Source organism: Styela clava, chromosome 15, assembly GCF_964204865.1.
Source record: "Styela clava chromosome 15, kaStyClav1.hap1.2, whole genome shotgun sequence".
Classification (NCBI taxonomy): domain Eukaryota; kingdom Metazoa; phylum Chordata; class Ascidiacea; order Stolidobranchia; family Styelidae; genus Styela; species Styela clava.
This window is the reverse complement of record NC_135264.1, coordinates 7768895-7779074: the sequence shown is the minus strand read 5'-3', so window position 1 is coordinate 7779074 and position 10180 is coordinate 7768895. Positions and strand designations below refer to the sequence as shown.

The window sequence follows — 10180 nt, the reverse complement described above, 5'->3', positions numbered from 1 at the left end:
CAAATAGCCGAATAGACTACTACTTTATCGCTTACAACCATACCACGTTGAATGCACTCGATCTCGGAAGTTAAGCAATGTCGGGCTCGGTTAGTACTTGCATGGGTGACCGGCTGGGAATACCGAGTGTCGTAGGCTTTTTGTCGCCATTTCATTCGATTTTGCTCTGTTTTCCAACAACTGCGAAATACGAATAGCCGAATAGACTACTACTTTATCGCCTACAACCATACCACGTTGAATGCACCCGTTATCGTTCGATCTCGGAAGTTAAGCAATGTCAGGCTCGGTTAGTACTTGCATGGGTGACCGGCTGGGAATACCGAGTGTCGTAGGCTTTTCGTCGCCGTTTCATTCGATTTTGCTCTGTTTTCCAACAACTGCGAAATACAAATAGCCGAATAGACTACTACTTTATCGCCTACAACCATACCACGTTGAATGCACCCGATCTCGTTCGATCTCGGAAGTTAAGCAATGTCGGGCTCGGTTAGTACCTGCATTGGTGACCGGCTGGGAATACCGAGTGTCGTAGGCTTTTCGTCGCCGTTTCATTCGATTTTGCTCTGTTTTCCAACAACTGCGAAATACAAATAGCCGAATAGACTACTACTTTATCGCCTACAACCATACCACGTCGAATGCACCCGATCTCGTTCGATCTCGGAAGTTAAGCAATGTCGGGCTCGGTTAGTACTTGCGTGGGTGACCGGCTGGGAATACCGAGTGTCGTAGGCTTTTCGTCGCCGCTTCATTCGATTTTGCTCTGTTTTCCAACAACTGCAAAATACAAATAGCCGAATAGACTACTACTTTATCGCTTACAACCATACCACGTTGAATGCACCCGATCTCGTTCGATCTCGGAAGTTAAACAATGTCGGGCTCGGTTAGTACTTGCATGGGAGACCGGCTTGGAATACCGAGTGTCGTAGGCTTTTCGTCGCCGTTTCATTCGATTTTGCTCTGTTTTCCAACAACTGCGAAATACAAATAGCCGAATAGACTACTACTTTATTGCCTACAACCATACCACGTTGAATGCACCCGATCTCGTTCGATCTCGGAAGTTAAGCAATGTCGGGCTCGGTTAGTACTTGCATGGGTGACCGGCTGGGAATACCGAGTGTCGTAGGCTTTTTTTTCGTCGCCGTTCCATTCGTTTTTTCTCTGTTTTCTAACAACTGCAAAATACAAATAGCAGAACAAACTACTACTTTATCGACTACAACCATACCACGTTGAATGCACCCGATCTCGTTCGATCTCGGAAGTTAAGCAATGTCGGGCTCGGTTAGTACTTGCATGGGTGACCGGCTGGGAATACCGAGTGTCGTAGGCTTTTCGTCGCCGCTTCATTCGATTTTGCTCTGTTTACCAACAACTGCAAAATACAAATAGCCGAATAGACTACTACTTTATCGCCTACAACCATACCACGTTGAATGCACCCGATCTCGTTCGATCTCGGAAGTTAAGCAATGTCGGGCTCGGTTAGTACTTGCATGGGTGACCGGCTGGGAATACCGAGTGTCGTAGGCTTTTCGTCGCCGTTTCATTCGATTTTGCTCTGTTTTCCAACAACTGCGAAATACAAATAGCCGAATAGACTACTACTTTATCGCCTACAACCATACCACGTTGAATGCACCCGATCTCGTTCGATCTCGGAAGTTAAGCAATGTCGGGCTCGGTTAGTACTTGCATGGGTGACCGGCTGGGAATACCGAGTATCGTAGGCTTTTCGTCGCCGTTTCATTCGATTTTGCTCTGTTTTCCAACAACTGCGAAATACAAATAGCCGAATAGACTACTACTTTATCGCCTACAACCATACCACGTTGAATGCACCCGATCTCGTTCGATCTCGGAAGTTAAGCAATGTCGGGCTCGGTTAGTACTTGCATGGGTGACCGGCTGGGAATACCGAGTATCGTAGGCTTTTCGTCGCCGTTTCATTCGATTTTGCTCTGTTTTCCAACAACTGCGAAATACAAATAGCCGAATAGACTACTACTTTATCGCCTACAACCATACCACGTTGAATGCACCCGATCTCGTTTGATCCCGGAAGTTAAGCAATGTCGGGCTCGGTTAGTACTGCATGGGTGACAGGCTGGGAATACCGAGTGTCGTAGGCTTTTTGTCGCCGTTTAATTCGATTTTGCTCTGTTTTCCAACAACTGCGAAATACAAATAGCCGAATAGACTACTACTTTATCGCCTACAACCATACCACGTTGAATGCACCCGGTCTCGTTCGATCTCGGAAGTTAAGCAATGTCGGGCTCGGTTAGTACTTGCATGGGTGACCGGCTGGGAATACCGAGTGTCGTAGGCTTGGCTTTTTGTCGCCGTTTCACTCGATTTTGCTCTGTTTTCCAACAACTGCGAAATACAAATAGCCGAATAGACTACTACTTTATCGCTTACAACCATACCACGTTGAATGCACCCGATCTCGTTCGATCTCGGAAGTTAAGCAATGTCGGGCTCGGTTAGTACTTGCATGGGTGACCGGCTTGGAATACCGAGTGTCGTAGGCTTTTCGTCGCCGTTTCATTCGATTTTGCTCTGTTTTCCAACAACTGCGAAATACAAATAGCCGAATAGACTACTACTTTATTGCCTACAACCATACCACGTTGAATGCACCCGATCTCGTTCGATCTCGGAAGTTAAGCAATGTCGGGCTCGGTTAGTACTTGCATGGGTGACCGGCTGGGAATACCGAGTGTCGTAGGCTTTTTTTTCGTCGCCGTTCCATTCGTTTTTTCTCTGTTTTCTAACAACTGCAAAATACAAATAGCAGAACAAACTACTACTTTATCGACTACAACCATACCACGTTGAATGCACCCGATCTCGTTCGATCTCGGAAGTTAAGCAATGTCGGGCTCGGTTAGTACTTGCATGGGTGACCGGCTGGGAATACCGAGTGTCGTAGGCTTTTCGTCGCCGCTTCATTCGATTTTGCTCTGTTTACCAACAACTGCAAAATACAAATAGCCGAATAGACTACTACTTTATCGCCTACAACCATACCACGTTGAATGCACCCGATCTCGTTCGATCTCGGAAGTTAAGCAATGTCGGGCTCGGTTAGTACTTGCATGGGTGACCGGCTGGGAATACCGAGTGTCGTAGGCTTTTCGTCGCCGTTTCATTCGATTTTGCTCTGTTTTCCAACAACTGCGAAATACAAATAGCCGAATAGACTACTACTTTATCGCCTACAACCATACCACGTTGAATGCACCCGATCTCGTTCGATCTCGGAAGTTAAGCAATGTCGGGCTCGGTTAGTACTTGCATGGGTGACCGGCTGGGAATACCGAGTATCGTAGGCTTTTCGTCGCCGTTTCATTCGATTTTGCTCTGTTTTCCAACAACTGCGAAATACAAATAGCCGAATAGACTACTACTTTATCGCCTACAACCATACCACGTTGAATGCACCCGATCTCGTTCGATCTCGGAAGTTAAGCAATGTCGGGCTCGGTTAGTACTTGCATGGGTGACCGGCTGGGAATACCGAGTATCGTAGGCTTTTCGTCGCCGTTTCATTCGATTTTGCTCTGTTTTCCAACAACTGCGAAATACAAATAGCCGAATACACTACTACTTTATCGCCTACAACCATACCACGTTGAATGCACCCGATCTCGTTTGATCTCGGAAGTTAAGCAATGTCGGGCTCGGTTAGTACTTGCATGGGTGACAGGCTGGGAATACCGAGTGTCGTAGGCTTTTTGTCGCCGTTTCATTCGATTTTGCTCTGTTTTCCAACAACTGCGAAATACAAATAGCCGAATAGACTACTACTTTATCGCCTACAACCATACCACGTTGAATGCACCCGGTCTCGTTCGATCTCGGAAGTTAAGCAATGTCGGGCTCGGTTAGTACTTGCATGGGTGACCGGCTGGGAATACCGATTGTCGTAGGCTTTTTGTCGCCGTTTCACTCGATTTTGCTCTGTTTTCCAACAACTGCGAAATACAAATAGCCGAATACACTACTACTTTATCGCCTACAACCATACTACGTTGAATGCACCCGTTATCGTTCGATCTCGGAAGTTAAGCAATGTCGGGCTCGGTTAGTACTTGCATGGGTGACCGGCTGGGAATACCGAATGTCGTAGGCTTTTCGTCGCCGTTTCATTCGATTTTGCTCTGTTTTCCAACAACTGCGAAATACAAATAGCCGAATAGACTACTACTTTATTGCCTACAACCATACCACGTTGAATACACCCGATCTCGTTCGATCTCGGAAGTTAAGCAATGTCGGGCTCGGTTAGTACTTGCATGGGTGACCGGCTGGGAATACCGAGTGTCGTAAGCTTTTTTTCGTCGCCGTTCCATTCGTTTTTTCTCTGTTTTCTAACAACTGCAAAATACAAATAGCAGAACAGACTACTACTTTATCGACTACAACAATACCACGTTGAATGCACCCGATCTCGTTCGATCTCGGAAGTTAAGCAATGTCGGGCTCGGTTAGTACTTGCATGGGTGACCGGCTGGGAATACCGAGTGTCGTAGGCTTTTCGTCGCCGCTTCATTCGATTTTGCTCTGTTTTCCAACAACTGCAAAATACAAATAGCCGAATAGACTACTACTTTCTCGCCTACAACCATACCACGTTGAATGCACCCGATCTCGTTCGATCTCGGAAGTTAAGCAATGTCGGGCTCGGTTAGTACTTGCATGGGTGACCGGCTGGGAATACCGAGTGTCGTAGGCTTTTCGTCGCCGTTTCATTCGATTTTGCTCTGTTTTCCAACAACTGCGAAATACAAATAGCCGAATAGACTACTACTTTATCGCCTACAACCATACCACGTTGAATGCACCCGATCTCGTTCGATCTCGGAAGTTAAGCAATGTCGGGCTCGGTTAGTACTTGCATGGGTGACCGGCTGGGAATACCGAGTGTCGTAGGCTTTTCGTCGCCGCTTCATTCGATTTTGCTCTGTTTTCCAACAACTGCAAAATACAAATAGCCGAATAGACTACTACTTTCTCGCCTACAACCATACCACGTTGAATGCACCCGATCTCGTTCGATCTCGGAAGTTAAGCAATGTCGGGCTCGGTTAGTACTTGCATGGGTGACCGGCTGGGAATACCGAGTGTCGTAGGCTTTTCGTCGCCGTTTCATTCGATTTTGCTCTGTTTTTCAACAACTGCGAAATACAAATAGCCGAATAGACTACTACTTTATCGCCTACAACCATACCACGTTGAATGCACCCGATCTCGTTCGATCTCGGAAGTTAAGCAATGTCGGGCTCGGTTAGTACTTGCATGGGTGACCGGCTGGGAATACCGAGTGTCGTAGGCTTTTCGTCGCCGTTTCATTCGATTTTGCTCTGTTTTCCAACAACTGCGAAATACAAATAGCCGAATAGACTACTACTTTATCGCCTACAACCATACCACGTTGAATGCACCCGATCTCGTTCGATCTCGGAAGTTAAGCAATGTCGGGCTCGGTTAGTACTTGCATGGGTGACCGGCTGGGAATACCGAGTATCGTAGGCTTTTCGTCGCCGTTTCATTCGATTTTGCTCTGTTTTCCAACAACTGCGAAATACAAATAGCCGAATAGACTACTACTTTATCGCCTACAAACATACCACGTTGAATGCACCCGATCTCGTTCGATCTCGGAAGTTAAGCAATGTCGGGCTCGGTTAGTACTTGCATGGGTGACAGGCTGGGAATACCGAGTGTCGTATGCTTTTTGTCGCCGTTTCATTCGATTTTGCTCTGTTTTCCAACAACTGCGAAATACAAATAGCCGAATAGACTACTACTTTATCGCCTACAACCATACCACGTTGAATGCACCCGATCTCGTTCGATCTCGGAAGTTAAGCAATGTCGGGCTCGGTTAGTACTTGCATGGGTGACCGGCTGGGAATACCGAGTGTCGTAGGCTTTTCGTCGCCGTTTCATTCGATATTGCTCTGTTTTCCAACAACTGCGAAATACAAATAGCCGAATAGACTACTACTTTATCGCCTACAACCATACCACGTTGAATGCACCCGGTCTCGTTCGATCTCGGAAGTTAAGCAATGTTGGGCTCGGTTAGTACTTGCATGGGTGACCGGCTGGGAATACCGAGTGTCGTAGGCTTTTTGTCGCCGTTTCACTCGATTTTGCTCTGTTTTCCAACAACTGCGAAATACAAATAGCCGAATACACTACTACTTTATCGCCTACAACCATACTACGTTGAATGCACCCGTTATCGTTCGATCTCGGAAGTTAAGCAATGTCGGGCTCGGTTAGTACTTGCATGGGTGACCGGCTGGGAATACCGAATGTCGTAGGCTTTTCGTCGCCGTTTCATTCGATTTTGCTCTGTTTTCCAACAACTGCGAAATACAAATAGCCGAATAGACTACTACTTTATCGCCTACAACCATACCACGTTGAATGCACCCGATCTCGTTCGATCTCGGAAGTTAAGCAATGTCGGGCTCGGTTAGTACTTGCATGGGTGACCTGCTGGGAATACCGAGTGTCGTAGGCTTTTCGTCGCCGTTTCATTCGATTTTGCTCTGTTTTTCAACAACTGCGAAATACAAATAGCCGAATAGACTACTACTTTATCGCCTACAACCATACCACGTTGAATGCACTCGTTCTCGGAAGTTAAGCAATGTCGGGCTCGGTTAGTACTTGCATGGGTGACCGGCTGGGAATACCGAGTGTCGTAGGCTTTTTGTCGCCGTTTCATTCGATTTTGCTCTGTTTTCCAACAACTGCGAAATACAAATAGCCGAATAGACTACTACTTTATCGCCTACAACCATACCACGTTGAATGCACCCGTTATCGTTCGATCTCGGAAGTTAAGCAATGTCAGGCTCGGTTAGTACTTGCATGGGTGACCGGCTGGGAATACCGAGTGTCGTAGGCTTTTCGTCGCCGTTTCATTCGATTTTGCTCTGTTTTCCAACAACTGCGAAATACAAATAGCCGAATAGACTACTACTTTATCGCCTACAACCATACCACGTTGAATGCACCCGATCTCGTTCGAACTCGGAAGTTAAGCAATGTCGGGCTCGGTTAGTACTTGCATGGGTGACCGGCTGGGAATACCGAGTGTCGTAGGCTTTTCGTCGCCGTTTCATTCGATTTTGCTCTATTTTCCAACAACTGCGAAATACAAATAGCCGAATAGACTACTACTTTATCGCCTACAACCATACCACGTCGAATGCACCCGATCTCGTTCGATCTCGGAAGTTGAGCAATGTCGGGCTCGGTTAGTACTTGCATGGGTGACCGGCCGGGAATACCGAGTGTCGTAGGCTTTTTTTTCGTCGCCGTTCCAGTCGTTTTTTCTCTGTTTTCTAACAACTGCAAAATACAAATAGCAGAACAGACTACTACTTTATCGACTACAATCATACCACGTTGAATGCACCCGATCTCGTTCGATCTCGGAAGTTAAGAAATGTCGGGCTCGGTTAATACTTGCATGGGTGACCGGCTGGGAATACCGAGTGTCGTAGGCTTTTCGTCGCCGCTTCATTCGATTTTGCTCTGTTTTCCAACAACTGCAAAATACAAATAGCCGAATAGACTAATACTTTATCGCCTACAACCATACCACGTTGAATGCACCCGATCTCGTTCGATCTCGGAAGTTAAGCAATGTCGGGCTCGGTTAGTACTTGCATGGGTGACCGGCTGGGAATACCGAGTGTCGTAGGCTTTTCGTCGCCGTTTCATTCGATTTTGCTCTGTTTTCCAACAACTGCGAAATACAAATAGCCGAATAGACTACTACTTTATCGCCTACAACCATACCACGTTGAATGCACCCGATCTCGTTCGATCTCGGAAGTTAAGCAATGTCGGGCTCGGTTAGTACTTGCATGGGTGACCGGCTGGGAATACCGAGTGTCGTAGGCTTTTCGTCGCCGTTTCATTCGATTTTGCTCTGTTTTCCAACAACTGCGAAATACAAATAGCCGAATAGACTACTACTTTATCGCCTACAACCATACCACGTTGAATGCACCTGATCTCGTTCGATCTCGGAAGTTAAGCAATGTCGGGCTCGGTTAGTACTTGCATGGGTGACCGGCTGGGAATACCGAGTGTCGTAGGCTTTTCGTCGCCGTTTCATTCGATTTTGCTCTGTTTTCCAACAACTGCGAAATACAAATAGCCGAATAGACTACTACTTTATCGCCTACAACCATACCACGTTGAATGCACCCGATCTCGTTCGATCTCGGAAGTTAAGCAATGTCGGGCTCGGTTAGTACTTGCATGGGTGACCGGCTGGGAATACCGAGTGTCGTAGGCTTTTCGTCGCCGTTTCATTCGATTTTGCTCTGTTTTCCAACAACTGCGAAATACAAATAGCCGAATACACTACTACTTTATCGCCTACAACCATACCACGTTGAATACACCCGTTATCGTTCGATCTCGGAAGTTAAGCAATGTCGGGCTCGGTTAGTACTTGCATGGGTGACCGGCTGGGAATACCGAGTGTCGTAGGCTTTTCGTCGCCGTTTCATTCGATTTTGCTCTGTTTTCCAACAACTGCGAAATACAAATAGCCGAATAGACTACTACTTTATCGCCTACAACCATACCACATTGAATGCACCCGATCTCGTTCGATCTCGGAAGTTAAGCAATGTCGGGCTCGGTTAGTACTTGCATGGGTGACCTGCTGGGAATACCGAGTGTCGTAGGCTTTTCGTCGCCGTTTCATTCGATTTTGCTCTGTTTTCCAACAACTGCGAAATACAAATAGCCGAATAGACTACTACTTTATCGCCTACAACCATACCACGTTGAATGCACCCGATCTCGTTCGATCTCGGAAGTTAAGCAATGTCGGGCTCGGTTAGTACTTGCATAGGTGACCGGCTGGGAATACCGAGTGTCGTAGGCTTTTTGTCGCCGTTTCATTCGATTTTGCTCTGTTTTCCAACAACTGCGAAATACAAATAGCCGAATAGACTACTACTTTATCGCCTACAACCATACCACGTTGAATGCACCCGTTATCGTTCGATCTCGGAAGTTAAGCAATGTCGGGCTCGGTTAGTACTTGCATGGGTGACCGGCTGGGAATACCGAGTGTCGTAGGCTTTTCGTCGCCGTTTCATTCGATTTTGCTCTGTTTTCCAACAACTGCGAAATACAAATAGCCGAATAGACTACTAGTTTATCGCCTACAATCATACCACGTTGAATTTTGCTCGGTTAGTACTTGCATGGGTGACCGGCTGGGAATACCGAGTGTCGTAGGCTTTTTGTCGCCGTTTCATTCGATTTTGCTCTGTTTTCCAACAACTGCGAAATACAAATAGCCGAATAGACTACTACTTTATCGCCTACAACCATACCACGTTGAATGCACCCGTTATCGTTCGATCTCGGAAGTTAAGCAATGTCGGGCTCGGTTAGTACTTGCATGGGTGACCGGCTGGGAATACCGAGTGTCGTAGGCTTTTTGTCGCCGTTTCATTCGATTTTGCTCTGTTTTCCAACAACTGCGAAATACAAATAGCCGAATAGACTACTACTTTATCGCCTACAACCATACCACGTTGAATGCACCCGTTATCGTTCGATCTCGGAAGTTAAGCAATGTCGGGCTCGGTTAGTACTTGCATGGGTGACCGGCTGGGAATACCGAGTGTCGTAGGCTTTTCGTCGCCGTTTCATTCGATTTTGATCTGTTTTCCAACAACTGCGAAATACAAATAGCCGAATAGACTACTACCTTATCGCCTACAACCATACCACGTTGAATGCACCCGATCTCGTTCGATCTCGGAAGTTAAGCAATGTCGGGCTCGGTTAGTACTTGCATGGGTGACCGGCTGGGAATACCGAGTGTCGTAGGCTTTTCGTCGCCGTTTCATTCGATTTTGCTCTGTTTTCCAACAACTGCAAAATACAAATAGCCGAATAGACTAATACTTTATCGCCTACAACCATACCACGTTGAATGCACCCGATCTCGTTCGATCTCGGAAGTTAAGCAATGTCGGGCTCGGTTAGTACTTGCATGGGTGACCTGCTGGGAATACCGAGTGTCGTAGGCTTTTCGTCGCCGTTTCATTCGATTTTGCTCTGTTTTTCAACAACTGCGAAATACAAATAGCCGAATAGACTA

General features: G+C 46.7%; 36 non-coding genes and 14 pseudogenes across 36 annotated transcripts; all 50 read left to right on the top strand.

Annotated features, from left to right (window-relative positions):
- Positions 1 to 29: 29 nt before the first annotated feature.
- Positions 30 to 138, top strand: LOC144412602 (5S ribosomal RNA; annotated as a pseudogene).
- Positions 139 to 219: 81 nt separating this feature from the next.
- On the top strand, positions 220 to 338 carry LOC144412064 (5S ribosomal RNA; annotated as a pseudogene).
- An 81-nt stretch (positions 339 to 419) lies between these two features.
- LOC144416967 (5S ribosomal RNA) lies at positions 420 to 538 on the top strand. The gene has a single exon (XR_013472859.1). It is a non-coding gene; the product is annotated as a 5S ribosomal RNA (ribosomal RNA).
- An 81-nt stretch (positions 539 to 619) lies between these two features.
- On the top strand, positions 620 to 738 carry LOC144415768 (5S ribosomal RNA). Its single transcript, XR_013471661.1, has one exon. It is a non-coding gene; the product is annotated as a 5S ribosomal RNA (ribosomal RNA).
- An 81-nt stretch (positions 739 to 819) lies between these two features.
- LOC144417063 (5S ribosomal RNA) lies at positions 820 to 938 on the top strand. The gene has a single exon (XR_013472956.1). It is a non-coding gene; the product is annotated as a 5S ribosomal RNA (ribosomal RNA).
- Positions 939 to 1019: 81 nt separating this feature from the next.
- LOC144413692 (5S ribosomal RNA) lies at positions 1020 to 1138 on the top strand. Its single transcript, XR_013469583.1, has one exon. It is a non-coding gene; the product is annotated as a 5S ribosomal RNA (ribosomal RNA).
- Positions 1139 to 1223: 85 nt separating this feature from the next.
- LOC144415268 (5S ribosomal RNA) lies at positions 1224 to 1342 on the top strand. The gene has a single exon (XR_013471160.1). It is a non-coding gene; the product is annotated as a 5S ribosomal RNA (ribosomal RNA).
- An 81-nt stretch (positions 1343 to 1423) lies between these two features.
- On the top strand, positions 1424 to 1542 carry LOC144413691 (5S ribosomal RNA). Its single transcript, XR_013469582.1, has one exon. It is a non-coding gene; the product is annotated as a 5S ribosomal RNA (ribosomal RNA).
- An 81-nt stretch (positions 1543 to 1623) lies between these two features.
- On the top strand, positions 1624 to 1742 carry LOC144415078 (5S ribosomal RNA). Its single transcript, XR_013470970.1, has one exon. It is a non-coding gene; the product is annotated as a 5S ribosomal RNA (ribosomal RNA).
- An 81-nt stretch (positions 1743 to 1823) lies between these two features.
- On the top strand, positions 1824 to 1942 carry LOC144415077 (5S ribosomal RNA). The gene has a single exon (XR_013470969.1). It is a non-coding gene; the product is annotated as a 5S ribosomal RNA (ribosomal RNA).
- Positions 1943 to 2023: 81 nt separating this feature from the next.
- On the top strand, positions 2024 to 2141 carry LOC144412185 (5S ribosomal RNA; annotated as a pseudogene).
- Positions 2142 to 2222: 81 nt separating this feature from the next.
- LOC144415113 (5S ribosomal RNA) lies at positions 2223 to 2341 on the top strand. Its single transcript, XR_013471005.1, has one exon. It is a non-coding gene; the product is annotated as a 5S ribosomal RNA (ribosomal RNA).
- An 86-nt stretch (positions 2342 to 2427) lies between these two features.
- LOC144416101 (5S ribosomal RNA) lies at positions 2428 to 2546 on the top strand. The gene has a single exon (XR_013471995.1). It is a non-coding gene; the product is annotated as a 5S ribosomal RNA (ribosomal RNA).
- Positions 2547 to 2627: 81 nt separating this feature from the next.
- Positions 2628 to 2746, top strand: LOC144413690 (5S ribosomal RNA). The gene has a single exon (XR_013469581.1). It is a non-coding gene; the product is annotated as a 5S ribosomal RNA (ribosomal RNA).
- An 85-nt stretch (positions 2747 to 2831) lies between these two features.
- Positions 2832 to 2950, top strand: LOC144415267 (5S ribosomal RNA). The gene has a single exon (XR_013471159.1). It is a non-coding gene; the product is annotated as a 5S ribosomal RNA (ribosomal RNA).
- An 81-nt stretch (positions 2951 to 3031) lies between these two features.
- On the top strand, positions 3032 to 3150 carry LOC144413689 (5S ribosomal RNA). The gene has a single exon (XR_013469580.1). It is a non-coding gene; the product is annotated as a 5S ribosomal RNA (ribosomal RNA).
- Positions 3151 to 3231: 81 nt separating this feature from the next.
- LOC144415076 (5S ribosomal RNA) lies at positions 3232 to 3350 on the top strand. The gene has a single exon (XR_013470968.1). It is a non-coding gene; the product is annotated as a 5S ribosomal RNA (ribosomal RNA).
- Positions 3351 to 3431: 81 nt separating this feature from the next.
- Positions 3432 to 3550, top strand: LOC144415075 (5S ribosomal RNA). Its single transcript, XR_013470967.1, has one exon. It is a non-coding gene; the product is annotated as a 5S ribosomal RNA (ribosomal RNA).
- Positions 3551 to 3631: 81 nt separating this feature from the next.
- LOC144417123 (5S ribosomal RNA) lies at positions 3632 to 3750 on the top strand. The gene has a single exon (XR_013473016.1). It is a non-coding gene; the product is annotated as a 5S ribosomal RNA (ribosomal RNA).
- Positions 3751 to 3831: 81 nt separating this feature from the next.
- LOC144417429 (5S ribosomal RNA) lies at positions 3832 to 3950 on the top strand. The gene has a single exon (XR_013473322.1). It is a non-coding gene; the product is annotated as a 5S ribosomal RNA (ribosomal RNA).
- Positions 3951 to 4031: 81 nt separating this feature from the next.
- On the top strand, positions 4032 to 4150 carry LOC144412518 (5S ribosomal RNA; annotated as a pseudogene).
- An 81-nt stretch (positions 4151 to 4231) lies between these two features.
- LOC144415747 (5S ribosomal RNA) lies at positions 4232 to 4350 on the top strand. Its single transcript, XR_013471640.1, has one exon. It is a non-coding gene; the product is annotated as a 5S ribosomal RNA (ribosomal RNA).
- An 84-nt stretch (positions 4351 to 4434) lies between these two features.
- On the top strand, positions 4435 to 4553 carry LOC144416507 (5S ribosomal RNA). The gene has a single exon (XR_013472400.1). It is a non-coding gene; the product is annotated as a 5S ribosomal RNA (ribosomal RNA).
- An 81-nt stretch (positions 4554 to 4634) lies between these two features.
- Positions 4635 to 4753, top strand: LOC144413688 (5S ribosomal RNA). The gene has a single exon (XR_013469579.1). It is a non-coding gene; the product is annotated as a 5S ribosomal RNA (ribosomal RNA).
- An 81-nt stretch (positions 4754 to 4834) lies between these two features.
- Positions 4835 to 4953, top strand: LOC144413687 (5S ribosomal RNA). Its single transcript, XR_013469578.1, has one exon. It is a non-coding gene; the product is annotated as a 5S ribosomal RNA (ribosomal RNA).
- Positions 4954 to 5034: 81 nt separating this feature from the next.
- Positions 5035 to 5153, top strand: LOC144413686 (5S ribosomal RNA). Its single transcript, XR_013469577.1, has one exon. It is a non-coding gene; the product is annotated as a 5S ribosomal RNA (ribosomal RNA).
- Positions 5154 to 5234: 81 nt separating this feature from the next.
- On the top strand, positions 5235 to 5353 carry LOC144413685 (5S ribosomal RNA). Its single transcript, XR_013469576.1, has one exon. It is a non-coding gene; the product is annotated as a 5S ribosomal RNA (ribosomal RNA).
- Positions 5354 to 5434: 81 nt separating this feature from the next.
- On the top strand, positions 5435 to 5553 carry LOC144415074 (5S ribosomal RNA). The gene has a single exon (XR_013470966.1). It is a non-coding gene; the product is annotated as a 5S ribosomal RNA (ribosomal RNA).
- Positions 5554 to 5634: 81 nt separating this feature from the next.
- LOC144418337 (5S ribosomal RNA) lies at positions 5635 to 5753 on the top strand (annotated as a pseudogene).
- An 81-nt stretch (positions 5754 to 5834) lies between these two features.
- Positions 5835 to 5953, top strand: LOC144413683 (5S ribosomal RNA). The gene has a single exon (XR_013469574.1). It is a non-coding gene; the product is annotated as a 5S ribosomal RNA (ribosomal RNA).
- Positions 5954 to 6034: 81 nt separating this feature from the next.
- On the top strand, positions 6035 to 6153 carry LOC144414773 (5S ribosomal RNA). Its single transcript, XR_013470663.1, has one exon. It is a non-coding gene; the product is annotated as a 5S ribosomal RNA (ribosomal RNA).
- An 81-nt stretch (positions 6154 to 6234) lies between these two features.
- LOC144412517 (5S ribosomal RNA) lies at positions 6235 to 6353 on the top strand (annotated as a pseudogene).
- An 81-nt stretch (positions 6354 to 6434) lies between these two features.
- Positions 6435 to 6553, top strand: LOC144414645 (5S ribosomal RNA). The gene has a single exon (XR_013470534.1). It is a non-coding gene; the product is annotated as a 5S ribosomal RNA (ribosomal RNA).
- An 81-nt stretch (positions 6554 to 6634) lies between these two features.
- Positions 6635 to 6743, top strand: LOC144412902 (5S ribosomal RNA; annotated as a pseudogene).
- Positions 6744 to 6824: 81 nt separating this feature from the next.
- LOC144412063 (5S ribosomal RNA) lies at positions 6825 to 6943 on the top strand (annotated as a pseudogene).
- An 81-nt stretch (positions 6944 to 7024) lies between these two features.
- On the top strand, positions 7025 to 7143 carry LOC144413616 (5S ribosomal RNA). Its single transcript, XR_013469508.1, has one exon. It is a non-coding gene; the product is annotated as a 5S ribosomal RNA (ribosomal RNA).
- An 81-nt stretch (positions 7144 to 7224) lies between these two features.
- Positions 7225 to 7343, top strand: LOC144417619 (5S ribosomal RNA; annotated as a pseudogene).
- An 85-nt stretch (positions 7344 to 7428) lies between these two features.
- On the top strand, positions 7429 to 7547 carry LOC144418099 (5S ribosomal RNA; annotated as a pseudogene).
- Positions 7548 to 7628: 81 nt separating this feature from the next.
- LOC144413682 (5S ribosomal RNA) lies at positions 7629 to 7747 on the top strand. The gene has a single exon (XR_013469573.1). It is a non-coding gene; the product is annotated as a 5S ribosomal RNA (ribosomal RNA).
- Positions 7748 to 7828: 81 nt separating this feature from the next.
- Positions 7829 to 7947, top strand: LOC144413681 (5S ribosomal RNA). Its single transcript, XR_013469572.1, has one exon. It is a non-coding gene; the product is annotated as a 5S ribosomal RNA (ribosomal RNA).
- Positions 7948 to 8028: 81 nt separating this feature from the next.
- On the top strand, positions 8029 to 8147 carry LOC144415042 (5S ribosomal RNA). Its single transcript, XR_013470934.1, has one exon. It is a non-coding gene; the product is annotated as a 5S ribosomal RNA (ribosomal RNA).
- Positions 8148 to 8228: 81 nt separating this feature from the next.
- Positions 8229 to 8347, top strand: LOC144413680 (5S ribosomal RNA). The gene has a single exon (XR_013469571.1). It is a non-coding gene; the product is annotated as a 5S ribosomal RNA (ribosomal RNA).
- An 81-nt stretch (positions 8348 to 8428) lies between these two features.
- LOC144417999 (5S ribosomal RNA) lies at positions 8429 to 8547 on the top strand (annotated as a pseudogene).
- An 81-nt stretch (positions 8548 to 8628) lies between these two features.
- LOC144417137 (5S ribosomal RNA) lies at positions 8629 to 8747 on the top strand. Its single transcript, XR_013473030.1, has one exon. It is a non-coding gene; the product is annotated as a 5S ribosomal RNA (ribosomal RNA).
- An 81-nt stretch (positions 8748 to 8828) lies between these two features.
- LOC144415841 (5S ribosomal RNA) lies at positions 8829 to 8947 on the top strand. Its single transcript, XR_013471735.1, has one exon. It is a non-coding gene; the product is annotated as a 5S ribosomal RNA (ribosomal RNA).
- Positions 8948 to 9028: 81 nt separating this feature from the next.
- LOC144417880 (5S ribosomal RNA) lies at positions 9029 to 9147 on the top strand (annotated as a pseudogene).
- Positions 9148 to 9390: 243 nt separating this feature from the next.
- LOC144417879 (5S ribosomal RNA) lies at positions 9391 to 9509 on the top strand (annotated as a pseudogene).
- Positions 9510 to 9590: 81 nt separating this feature from the next.
- Positions 9591 to 9709, top strand: LOC144417878 (5S ribosomal RNA; annotated as a pseudogene).
- An 81-nt stretch (positions 9710 to 9790) lies between these two features.
- Positions 9791 to 9909, top strand: LOC144413679 (5S ribosomal RNA). Its single transcript, XR_013469570.1, has one exon. It is a non-coding gene; the product is annotated as a 5S ribosomal RNA (ribosomal RNA).
- An 81-nt stretch (positions 9910 to 9990) lies between these two features.
- Positions 9991 to 10109, top strand: LOC144414634 (5S ribosomal RNA). The gene has a single exon (XR_013470523.1). It is a non-coding gene; the product is annotated as a 5S ribosomal RNA (ribosomal RNA).
- Positions 10110 to 10180: the final 71 nt, after the last annotated feature.